The sequence below is a fragment of the Bubalus bubalis genome, chromosome 12, assembly GCF_019923935.1.
Source record: "Bubalus bubalis isolate 160015118507 breed Murrah chromosome 12, NDDB_SH_1, whole genome shotgun sequence".
Classification (NCBI taxonomy): Eukaryota; Metazoa; Chordata; class Mammalia; order Artiodactyla; family Bovidae; genus Bubalus; species Bubalus bubalis.
In genome coordinates, this window is record NC_059168.1 from 87,713,683 (window position 1) to 87,726,883 (window position 13,201).

The following is a 13,201-nucleotide window of genomic DNA, read 5'->3' on the forward strand; positions in this document are numbered from 1 at the left end:
GCTAAAGCTAAAACTCCAATACTTTGGCCACCTGATGCAAAGAACTGACTCATTTGAAAAGACCCTGATGCTGGGAAAGATTGAAGGCAGGAGGATAAGGGGACAACAGAGGATGAGATGGCTGGATGGCATCACTGACTCAATAGACATGAGTTTAAGTAAACTCCGGGAATTGGCAATGGATAGGGAGGCCTGGCGTGCTGCAGTCCATGGGGTTGCAACTGAGTGATTGAACTGAACTGAAATGACCTCAAAAAATGTTTCTAAAATGTTTAAAGATTTCTCTTGGGTCTCCAACTTACCTTTTGACTAAGTAAAGCCATTTCTTCTCTAGTAATAAAGAGATGAAAGCGATCTCCTGTTGCAAAGAGGATACAGTCCAGATTAGTTAACATGTGTTCTGGAAGCTTATGTGTTCTGGCTTAGGGAAGGGTGAAAACATATCTAGTTAGATTTAATGTCTTCATCAAACCTGAAAAAAAGCAGAACTTGGGAGGAGTTGGGGTGGGGAGAGTTGATAGTTGATAAAATTATTTTAAATTGTAGAAGCCCAAAGGCCTCATGGGTTTGTTCAAACTTCAACCTGAAACACTGCAGGCATATTTCAGACATTCTGACACTTTGTGGCATCAAAGGAACACACAGTCTTTCTCAGTGACCTTTAACTCCAAAGTCATCATCCTATAAGTGCCCCACCCTCTTGTGTTAATTAGCTAAGATAAATTGTTCTGCTCTAAGAGGCGATATTCCTTTAATTTTTTTTTTTCTGAATACCATCCCTTCCAAATTTAATAAAAAGCCACATCTGGGTTTTCCAGGGGCCCCAAATGTGTCTAGGCACTGTGGAATGTCATCATGTCTTTTGGTTCTCTGCTGGGGACACACCAGTCGTCCGCCTCAGGGTTGGTGTTGTAATGCTTCCAGCAGCTTTGCTATACACTGGGAGTCTTTTTGTATTGATTCTGTTGACAGAGCCTTAATGTAGATGACTGTGTCTGTCCCATGACCCTCTAGGGAAGACAGCTTTAGTTCTCCTTGGAAGTACTGCACATAAAGGCGTGATATGGGTGATCCATAACCAAAACCAGTCAGGGGCACTGCTCGGGACATCTCGACATGAGGCCGGGGTGCAGCGGTGTACGTGTAGTTAAAGAGTTGGTCAGTTGTCCTCAGAGGAACACCACCTCCTCAGTCACTCATCTTCACAGTCAAATCCTCCTTACCCAGTGTGACGTGGACCTGAATAGGTGGGTAAACACCTTTGTCGGCGTGATGCTCCATCCTTGCTCTCATTGCATTCATTTAGTTCTTCACTTCTAGTTTGGGAGAGTTCAGTTCAGCTCAGTCGTGTCTGACATTTTTATTTTTTTTTCTGACTCTTTAATATAATACAAATCACACAGACGCATAGCATTTTCATCAGTTCAGTTCAGTCGCTCAGTCGTGTCCGACTCTTTGAGACCCCATGGACTGCAGCACACCAGGCCTCCCTGTCCATCACCAACTCCTGGAGTTTACCCAAACTCATGTCCATTGAGTCGGTGATGCCATCCAACCGTCTCATCCTGTTGTCCCCTTCTCCTCCTGCCCTCAATCTTTCCCAGCATCAGGGTCTTGTCAGATGAGTCAGCTCTTCGAATCAGGGGGCCAAAGTATTGGAGTTTTAGCTTCAACATCAGTCCTCCCAATGAACACCCAGGACTGATCTCCTTTAGGATGGACTGGTTGGATCTCCTTGCAGTCTAAGGGACTCTCAAGAGTCTTCTCCAACACCACAGTTCAAAAGCATCAATTCCTCAGCGCCCGGCTTTCTTTATAGTCCAACTCTCACATCGCCACCTTTAATAACTTCAACCACATTGCAGCTTGGATTTATGCTTCCAAGGTGTTCTCAATGAGATAGGCTTCGTTTGCCTTTTCCACCAAGTAATAAAGACTGCTGATTAAGTAACATTCCAGTTGAAATTCAACTCCCGTAGAAACGATCCAAAAATTACTGAACATTCTGGCTGGTGACAGGATCCGGCCCAGAGCTCTCCTTGTATCCAACCACACCTTCAGCCATTGTTGGAATCACCTCATTGTGTCAGTTCCTGATCCGTAATCACTGCATCTGCAAACTCATAAACAGTTTTAGCATCTTCAGCATTTTTGTCCTTAAACTCAAGAAGCTCTTGGATATCTACCAGCTCTGTAGCAACTGAACTGATGGTGTCCAGAGAAGATTATCTGGAAGAAGACTTACTTCTTTCATTATATTTGCCAATCTCAGAGGCAACTCTTGCCGCAGAAACACAAGTGAAGTCTTTTCACAAGCATGCACAGATCGGAGGTCCAGGAACTGCTTCTTGGAGCGCGCGGGGACGGCGAGAAGCGCGCGTAGAAGTTGCCCTTGTCCCGGAACGCCGCGCCCGGGGCCCGGGCCGGCCGAGGCGGCTCCGCGAAGCCGCCGCGCCAGCTTCCTGCCGAGATGCGCCCGAGGAGCCGGCCCGGGCGCCAAGTCGCCGCTCTGCCACTAGGCCAGGCGGGACGTGAACGACGTGGCGGCCTCTGGGGCGGGGAGGGCGGCCACCGCCCCCCTTCCCGGAGTCCGGCCCTGCGCCTCCTTTACTTTTTCATTCCAACCGAAAAACATGAATCTACCCATGCGGTGAGCATTTTGTAAACAGAACTTAATATTTGTTTTTTGTTGTTGTTGTTCAATTAGATACTATAATGCACTCTCAATAAACAATCTTTAAAAATGCCACTATGGGGCTATTTTTATTTTTCTACTTAATTATTTATGAAAAACATTTTTTAAAATGTCACTTTCAGTTCAGTTTAGTCGCTCAGTCGTGTCTGACTCTTTGCGACCCCATGGACTGCAGCATGCCAGGCCTCCCAGTCCATCACCAATTCCCACAGTTTACTCAAACTCACGTCCATTGAGTCTGTGATGTCATCCAACCATCTCATCCTCCATCGTCCCCTTCTCCTCCCGCCTTCAATCATTCCCAGCATCAGGGTTTCCAGGTAAATGAGGCAGCATGAAAAAGCAATAAATAAAGGATGTTTTGAAAACCAGGAAAAGAATGACATTTTATCAAAAATGATCATCAAATTGACCAAAAGCCTGCTAGTCAATCTTGACTATTGCTAGAAATTCTATTTGCTATAGTTTTGTAAGGGTTTGTTGCCTTATTGTTGGTGGTCTTTATTGTAGAGCTTCTAATTAAAACTGGTGCCCTGTTGGTTGAAAAATTGATAGCATGGGATCCTTATTTTATTCAACAAACTCCATTGGCCGTCATGTGAGTTCATGTAACCACAAAGACATTCCTCTAAAGCAGGAAACAGACATGCTGCTTCAGAATTGGGACTATCCAGAGAAAGACAGAGGCCCTGCAACCCTTCCACTTTTATGCGATCCTTGAAACAAGAAACACTTCTCAAAGCAGGATTCTCAAAGTGGTAGTGTTCTGGGAATGTTTATGTTTAACTATCCAAGCAGTATGAGGGAAACCTTCTTGTAATCCTGTGGGTATCTCTAGCTATTTATAGGGCTCATTCAGAGATAACTGGGAACAGCTGAATCCAGGCCATGTGTAGATTGGCCCTGAAGTGCAAGGAGAACACAGGAGATGGGCCCTGGTCTTTGTGGCTGCTCCCGGAAGAAAGACACATGAGTTTTCCTGTGACTGAAGTGGTTCAAGTCCGTGCTTACAAGGGAAAGATAAATGAGAGAGGAGATGAATATCTGGCTAATGCAGATAACACCTCCCTTAACTCTGCTTTTAAAGGCAAAGCGGGAGGCTTGAGCCTGAACTCGGGACTGGATGAGGAACCAGAGCAACAGCTGTTGTCCTGTCCACCTCTCGCCTCAATGGCCAGCCAGTGGCAATTGCCATGGGGCCCCCAAAGCCACACACATACCCCCCACAGTTTGTCCTCTCACCCACTAGAGCTGGGATACCAGACACCTGGTCACCCTGAGGCTGGCATCACCCCAGAGTCCCTTCTCAGCCCAGGCAGAAAGTCATGGGGTTTGGGGGACGAGGGACCGCTCTGGCTGGATTTGAGTCCTATCTCCAGAACATGTGGCCATGGATACTTCCTAATCTATAGAGCAGGGATATCACAGTGGTAGCCAGCTCATGGAGCTGAGGTAATCAAACATGAATTGCCTAGCTCATGGTAAGTGTTGTCTCAAAGGAAGTAATTTGGGGTGAGACATAGTTTCCACATTTATGGATGATTCTTGCCTAAATCAGTTATTCATATATTAGTTGCAATGGGAATCTTTAAAGTCCATCATTCTCTCTAAATTTACTGAATGCATTAGAAGATCTTTCTCTCCTTTCTCATGTGTTCTTCGTTTGTTGTTGAATCACTGGTTTTCAGTGTTACTTTTGAGAAGTCAGTGTGTTCTCATGTGGTATCCAAATCCTTATCTTCTGCTCCATTCTGTCTCCAGAAGTTGCTATGATTTTTTTTTATGCTCAGTAATGTGAACTTTCATTATTATAATATGTCTTATTTTGGGTCTTCTCATCATGTGCTATGTTGGGTATTTGAGGAGTACTTTTATTCTGGGGATTTATAGTTCAGTTTGAGGAAATTTCCTCATATTCATTCTCTGATCATTTCTTCTCACTCTTTTCTCTGTTGAATTCCTGTTACTTAGATGTTGGACTTCCTCAGTGATATTTGACATTTATTTTTTATTTTTTAGGCCACCTCATGCAGCATGTGGGATCTTCTTAATAATAGTTCTCCAACTAGGGCATTGGGAGCTTGGAGTCTTAACCACTGGACCTCCAGAGAAGTCCCAATGTTTGACATTTATACTCGCCTCTCCTTTTCCATCTTAATCTCATTATTTTACTTTTAGAGGAGGTTTCAACTCTACCTTTCCGTCCTTCCACTGACTTAATTTTTTTGACTTATCCATTTTTAATTTCAAAGAAATGAGGTCTTTCTTGCATTCTGATGACACCTTTCTCTAAAAAAAGTCCTATTCTTGTGGCTATAATATGTTTTTTCATCTCAGGATATTAATATTAACTCATGTTAACATTGATTTGTTTCCTCCGAATTCTTTTTTTCTCTCAGCTCATTTTGGCCTCTTGTTTGCTGAAACATTTTCTCAAATACCTAGTGATCTTGAAATCTCATATTTAAAAGTGGTACACAGAAAGGCTGACTGGAAGTTGTATGTGTGAGTGCATGTGAGGTATGTGCATATGTATGATGTGTGATATATGTATGTATTATGTGGTATGTTTGTGTGTGTGACTGTGTGTGAGTGTATGGTATGTGTGTGTGTGAGTATGTGTATGGCATGTGTGTAACAGGTGTGAGCATGTGTGTGTGTTTGTGTGGTGTGTGAATGTGTGTGGTAGGTGTGTATACATGAGTGTGTGTGTGTGAATGTGTGTGCCGGGGTAGGGCAACACGGAAAGAAGTGGGTGTGAACTGTCAGACTTCCCCCATAATCTGATCAGGAAGGAAGCCTGTGTTTTTCAGAGGAGAGTGGAGTTTGGGTTTTGGGTATCAGAAGTCTCCTGACTTTATCAAAAATGGATAATTTTCTTTTTTTTTTTTTAACTTTCTTTTTTGTTTTTGTTTCTGGATGATTTACAAGAGGAGAAAGAGGTGGGAGGTGGGAACATCTTTTAGTCATCTCAAGACAAGAAGTTCTTGTCGAATTATTTCTAGCGTTTCCCAAAGTAAGAAGACTAGCAAGAGAGAACATAGGCCCAGTGACAGAAAGTCCTTACAAAAAAAGCTGCACATTTCCTTGTTTCTTTCCATGACTGTGTTACCATAAGTGACAGCACACAACAAGTGTAATGAGTAAATGCAGGATTTCACCCTCCTGGGAGACCAGTCTAGCACATTTCACAAATCTTTCTCGAATATAAATTGCTCTTTCAGTTCAGTCAGTTCAGTCGCTCAGTCGTGTCCGACTCTTTGCAACTCATGAATCGCAGCATGCCAGGCCTCCCTGTCCATCACCAACTCCTGGAGTTTACCCAAACTCATGTACATCGAGTCGGTGATGCCATCCAGCCATCTCATCCTCTGTCCTCCCCTTCTCCTCCTGCCTCCAATCCCTCCCAGCATCAGGGTCTTTTCCAATGAGTCAACTCTTCACATGAGGTGGCCAAAGTATTGAAGTTTCATGTTCAGCATCAGTCCTTCCAATGAACACCCAGGACTGATCTCCTTTAGGATGGACTGGTTGGATCTCTTTGCAGTCCAAGGGACTCCCAAGAGTCTTCTCCAACACCACAGTTCAAAAGCATCAATTCTTCGGTGCTCAGCTTTGTTCACAGTCCAACTCTTACATTTATACATGACCACTGGAAAAACCATAGCCTTGACTAGACGGACCTTTGTTGGCAAAGTAATGTCTCTGCTTTTTAATATGCTATCTAGCTGCAGGCAAAATGCTGCTAGATTTTCACAGTTATTTTGGAAAAAGTTCTATATTGTAGCAATAGAGGTGTATCTTTCTGTGAGTGAAAGTCGCTCAGTCGTGTCCGACTCTTTGTGACCCCATGGACTATACAATCCATGGAATTCTCCAGGCAAGAATACTGCAGTAGATAGCTGTTTCCTCTCCAGGGGATCTTCCCAACCCAGGGATCTAGCCCAGGTCTCTCACATTGCAGGCAGATTCTTTACCACCTGAGCTACCTGGAAAGCCCCGAAATGGAGCAACAGGAAATGGATTTACATTCCTTCCCTGAATCGATTATAAGACATACGATAAACCAGTTATTAAGACATTGGGTGTGTGTGTGCGTGCTAAGCTGCTTCAGTTGTGTCTGACTCTTTGCGACCCCATGATCTATATGTAGCCCTCCATGGGATTCTCCAGGTAAGAATCCTAGAGTGGGTCTCCATGCCCTTCTCCAGGGGATCATTCCAATCCAAGGATCAAACCCATGTCTCTTATGTCTCCTGCATATGCAGGTGTGTTCTTTACCACTAGCACCACCTTGGAAGATCCTATCTTTCTGGGTCTTTAAAATTTCAAATTCCTAACATCTGATGACACTTAAACAGATTGAAGAAGTTCTTGCAAAGACAGGTAGTATGTAAGGACAAAAACCCCTCAAAAGCCAGTATTCAAAATTATTGTCCCAAGTAATCGATAAAGATTGGCAAACGAACAGATTGGCAAGAGGAGGAGACCTTGCAATTCGACAGAGTTTAGAGAGCAGTGGATTCATGTTAGTGTGCTCTGGCAAGCAGAATCAACTCAAATGCCAACTCTATACAAGTTTTTAAATGATTTTGCTCGGCAGAGTAGTTTTTCTCAAAGTGTTCCAAGAAATAGCATAATGTGTCTTCATATATCATCAATTTAAACCATGACTTAAATGTATCCAATTATTTATTGAAATTATTGCTTGGCCCTGTGTATTCGTTTCATATCTAATATCTTCAGACTTCATTGAGATAATTTTATATACTTAATAAAGCTGTGGTTCCCTTGCTACTGTTTGTTTTTTTTTTTAAACCGAATTTCTTTTTTTTTTTTAAACTGGAATATAATTGCTTTACAGTGTTGTATTAGTTTCTATGGTGAAAGTGAAAATGAAAGTTGCTCAGTTGTGTCCAACTCTTTGTGACCCCATGGACTGTAGAATTCATGGAATTCTCCAGGCCGGAATACTGGAGTGGGTAGCCTTTCCCTTCTCCAGGGGATCTTCCCAACCCAGGGATAAAGCCAGGTCTCCTGCAATGCAGGCAGATTCTTTCCCAGCTGAGCCACAGGGAAGCACCATGACCTATATAAAAGGACAAAAAGATGTGACACCGAAAGATGAGACCCCCAGGGCTGAAGTTGTCCAGTATGCTCCAGGGAAGAGCAGAGGAGAACTACTAACAGCCCCAGAAAGAATGAAGGGGCTGGGCCAAGGTGGAAATGACATTCAGTTGTGGATGTGTCTGGTGGTGAAAGTAAAATCTGACGTGGCAAAGAATAGTTTGCATAGGAACCTGGAATGTTAGGTCCATGTATCAAGGTAAATTGGACATGGTCAAGCAGGAGATGATAAGAATAAACATCAACATCTTAGGAATCAGTGAACTAAAATGGACAGGAAAGTGCAAATTTAAGTCAGATGATCATTATATCTACTACTGTGGGCAAGAATCCCATAGAAGACATGGAGTAGCCCTCATAGTCATCAGAAGAGTCCGAAATTTACTACCTGGGTGCAATCTCAAGACATAATGATCTTGGTTTGTTTCCAAGGCAAGCCATGCAACATCATAGTAATTCAAGTCTATGCCCCTATCACTGATGCCAAAGAAGCTGATCAGTTCAAGAAGACCTAGAAGACCTCCTAGAACTAACACCAAAAAAAGATGTGCTATTCATCATTGGGAATTGGAATGCAAAAGTAGGAAGTCAAGAGATACCTGGAGTAACAGGCAAGTTTGGCGTTGGAGGACAAAATGAAGCAGGTCAAAGGCTAACTGAATTCTGCTCAGAGAATGCACTGGTCATAGCCAACACCCTTTTTCAACAACATGTGAGATGATATAACACATGGACATCACCAAACGGCCAATAACAAAATCAAATTGAGTACATTTTTTTGTAGCTGAAGATGAAGAAGCTGTATACAATCAGCAAAAATAAGACCTGGAGCTGACTGTGGCTCAGATCATCAGCTTCTCATAGCAAAACTCAGGCTTAAACTAAAGATAGTGGGGAAAACCACTAGGCCAGCCAGGTATGACTTATATCAAATCCCCTATGAAAATACAGTGGAGCTGACTAACAGATTCAAGGGATTCGAACTTGTAAACTGTGCCTGAAGAACTATGGACCAGAGGTCCGCAGTATTGTACAGGAGGCAGTGAACAAAACCATTCCAAAGAAAAAGAAAAGCAATAAGGTAAAATGGTTATCTGAGGAGGCCTTCAGTTCAGTTCAGTCCTTCAATAGTGTCTGATTCTTTGCGATCCCATGGACTGCAGCATGCCTGGCTTCCCTATCCATCACCAACTCCCGGAGCCTACTCAAAGTCATGTGCATTGTGTTGGTGATGCCATCCAGCCATCTCATCCTCTGTCCTCCCCTTCTCCTCCCGCCTTCAATCTTTCCCAGCTTCAAGGTCTTTTCCAATGAGTCAGTTCTTCGCATCAGGTGGCCAAAGTATTGGAGTTTCAGCTTCAGCATCAGTCCTTCCAATGAACACTCAGGACTGATCTCTTTTAGGATGGACTGGTTGGATCTCCTTGCAGTCCAAGAGACTCTGAAGAGTCTTCTCCAACACCACAGTTCAAAAGCATCAATTCTTCAGCTTACTTTATAGTCCAACTTTCACATCCATACACGACTACTGGAAAAACCATAGCTTTAACTAGATGGACCTTTGTTGGTAAAGTAATATCTCTGCTTTTTAATATGCTGTCTAGGTTGGTCATAGTTTTCTTCCAAGGAGCAAGCGTCTTTTAATTTCATGGCTGCAGTCACTGTCTGCAGTGATTTTGGAGCCCAAGAAAATAAAGTCAGCCACTGTTTCTACTGTTTCCCCATCTATTTGCCATGAAGTGATGGAATCAGATGCCATGATCTTCATTTTCTGAATGTTGAGCTTTAAGCCAACTTTTTCGCTCTTCTCTTTCACTTTCATCAAGAGGCTCTTTAGTTCTTCTTCATTTTCTGCCATAAGGGTGGTGTCATCTGCATATCTGAGGTTATTGATATTTCTCCCTGCAATCTTAATTCCAACTTGTGCTTCATCCAGCCTGGCATTTCGCATGATGTACTCTGCATATAAATTAAATAAGCAGAGTGACAATATACAGCCTTGATGTACTCCTTTCCTGATTTGGAACCAGTCTATTGTTCCATGTCCATTTCTAACTGTTGCTTCTTGACCTGCATACAGATTTCTCAGGAGACAGGTCAGGTGGTCTGGTATTCCCATCTCTTGAAGAATTTTGGAAGGATCTTGAAGATCACAGTTTGTTGTGATCCACAGTCAAAGGCTTTGGCGTAGTCCAAAAAGCAAAAGTAGATATTGTTCTGGAACTCTCTTGCACTTTCAATGATCCAGTGGATGTTGGCAATTTGATCTCTGGTTCCTCTGCCTGTCTAAATCCAGCTTGAATGTCTGGAAGTTCACAGTTCACGTACTGTTGAAATCTGGCTTGAAGATTTTTGAGTATTACTTTGCTAGCGTATGAGATGAGTGCAATTGTGCGTTAGTTTGAACATTCTTTGGCATTGCCTTTCTTTGGGATTGGAATGAAAACTGACCTTTTCCAGTCCTGTGGCCACTGCTGAGTTTTACAGATTTGCTGGCATACTGAGTGCAGCACTTTCACAGCATCATCTTTTAGGATTTGAAGTAGCTCAACTGGAATTCTATCACCTCCACTAGCTTTGTTCATAGTGATGCTTCCTAAGGCCCATTTGACTTCACATTCCAGGATGTCTGGCTCTAGATGAGTGATAACACCATCGTGGTTATCTGAGTCATGAAGAGGAGGCCTTACAAATAGCTAAAGAAAGAAGAGAAGCAATAAGCAAAGGAAAAATCTAAAGGTATATCCAAGTAAATACAGATTTCCAAAGAAGAGCACAGTGAGAAAACAAGGCCTTCTTCAGTGAATAGTGTATAAAACTAAAAGAAAACATCAGAAGGGCAAAGACTAGAGATCTCTGCAGGAAAAATTGGAGTTATCAAGGGAACATTTTGCCCAAAGATGGGCACAGTAAAGGACAGAAATGGTAGAGACCTAGTAGATGCTAAAGAGATCAAGAAAAGATGGAAAGAATACATGGAAGAATGGTACAAAAAAGATCTAAATGAACTTGATTACTACAATGGTGTGGTCAGTCACCCAGAGCCAGACATTCTGGAGAGTCAAGTCAAGTGGGTTTTAGGAAGCACTGCTGTTAATAATGCTAGTGGACATGACGGAATTCCAATAGAACTATTCAAAACCCTAAAGGATGATACCAACAAGGCATTGCATTCATTATGTCAGCAAATCTGGAAGACTGAGCAGTGGCCACAGGACCGGAAAAGGTCAATCCTCATCTCAATTCCCAAGAAGGGTAGTACCAAAGACTGCGCTAACCATCGGATAATAGCACTCATCTCCCATTCTAGTACGGTCATGCTGAAAATCTAGCATGCTAGGCTTCAGCATTATGCAAACCAAGAACTTTCAGATGTCCAAGCTGGGTTTAGAAAAAAAAGAGGAACAGAGATCAAATTGCCAACATTCGCTGGGTCATAGAGAAAGCTAGGGAATTCCAGAAAAACATCTACCTGTTTCATCAACTACCTCAAAGCCTTTGATTGTGTGGATCATAATTAACTGTGGAAAGCTCTTAAAGAGATGGGAATACCAGGCCATCTTACCTGTCTCCTGGGAAACCTGTATGTGGGTCAAGAAGCAACAGTTAGAACTCTGTATGGAACAACTGATTGGTTTAAGATTGAGAAAGGAGTATGACAGGGTGGTCTGCTGTCACCCTGTTTGTTTAATCTATACACTGAGCATATCATGAGAAAGGCTGGGCTGGATGAGTTACAAGCTGGAATCGAGATAGGTGGGAGAAGCATCAATAACCTCAGGTATGTGGATGATACCACTCTAATGGCAGAAAGTGAAGAGGAACTAAAGAGCCTCTTGATAAGGGTGAACAAGGAGAGTGAAAGGGCCGGCTCACAACTAAATATTAAAAAAAACTAAGATCATGGCATCTGGTCCCATTATTTCATGACAAGTAGTGGCGGGGGGTGGTGGGGGGAATGGAAGTAGTGACAGATTTCCTCTTTTCGGACTCTAAAATCACTGCAGATGGTGACTGCAGCCATGAAATCAGAAGACGTTTGCTTCTTGGCAGGAAAGCTATGACAAACCCAGACAGTGTGTTAAAAAGCAGAGACATTACTCTGCCAACAAAGGTCTGTATAGTCAAGGCTACGGTGTTTCCAGTGGTCATGTACGGTTGTGAGAGCTGGACTATAAAAAAGGTGGAGCAGCAAAGGTTGATGCCTTTGAACTGTGGTGTTGGAGAAGACTCCTGAGAGCCCCTTGGACAGCAAAGAGAGCAAACCTGTCAATCTTGAAGGAGATCAACCCTGAATATTCATTGGAAGGACTGATGCTGAAGCTGAAACTCCAATATTTTGGCCACCTGATGTGAACAGCTGACTCATTGGAAAAGTCCCTGATGCTGGGAAAGACTGAGGACAGAAGAAGTTGTTAGAGGATGAGATGGCTGGACGGCATCACGATGCAATGGACATGAACTTGGACAAACTTCGGGAGATGGTGAGGGACAAAGAGGCTGGGACAGAGAGGCCTGGCTGCAGTCCATGCAGTTGCAAAGAGTTGGACATGACTTGGGGGCTAACGACAACAATGTGTATATATGTGTGATTATATATATATATATATATAGCCAGGATTCTGAAGCATGTTGAGATAGTATTTGGCAGAGGCTACACAATTTGAATTCAGAAGCAGATTAGAATTACTTCCATAATATATTTAATAACTGGCCCAGGGAAAATGATATGACCAAAAAGCATGGAAACAAAGATGATTTATCCAACTCTTTCAATTGCATCCTTAAGAATATAACAAATGCCTTTGGGTGATGTTTTTCTTTTTTAAGTCTTTCTGCATTTCCACATACTCTGTAGTGACTAGGTATTTCCTTAATAGATGCATCAAGATTAATGAATTCTGCTTTGAAATCTTTACAATCTAAAATCTATAAATGAATTTATGGGCGTTTACAACAGTAAATACTTTTGACACACTCAAAGAGAGTAAAGCAAATTATTATCTAGGTAAGCAAGAGCAGAAAGTTCTCCTGACATCTGTTTTACATCCTCCACCCTCAATTATGGCATGATATCCTAACGGTAAGTGTTAGAATCTTTTCTCCCCAGACACAGGAGAGAGCATAAGCATACTCACTAGAAGAGACACTGAAATTCTGCCCCGCCTTCATGAAAATAGATATTTCTCTTTTAACCATAATTTCTTGTAATTCACATTTCAAGGGTCAAACTCTGAAACTGTAGGTTGAAATTTTCCCCAGCTCTTTTCTCGGTGTGTTTCCAAGTTGGCAGGAAGGGCTTTGCTTGTTAACTGCCAGATAATTATTTCATCAAAGGCTCACGAGAGAGTCTCTATTACCTCTATTTGTGAGGATGCA

At 42.6% G+C, this 13,201-nt stretch overlaps 1 pseudogene; it reads right to left on the reverse strand.

Annotated features, from left to right (window-relative positions):
• Nucleotides 1-296: 296 nt before the first annotated feature.
• The window catches only part of LOC102401053, a 44,839-nt pseudogene continuing 31,934 nt past the window's right edge, over nucleotides 297-13,201 (reverse strand).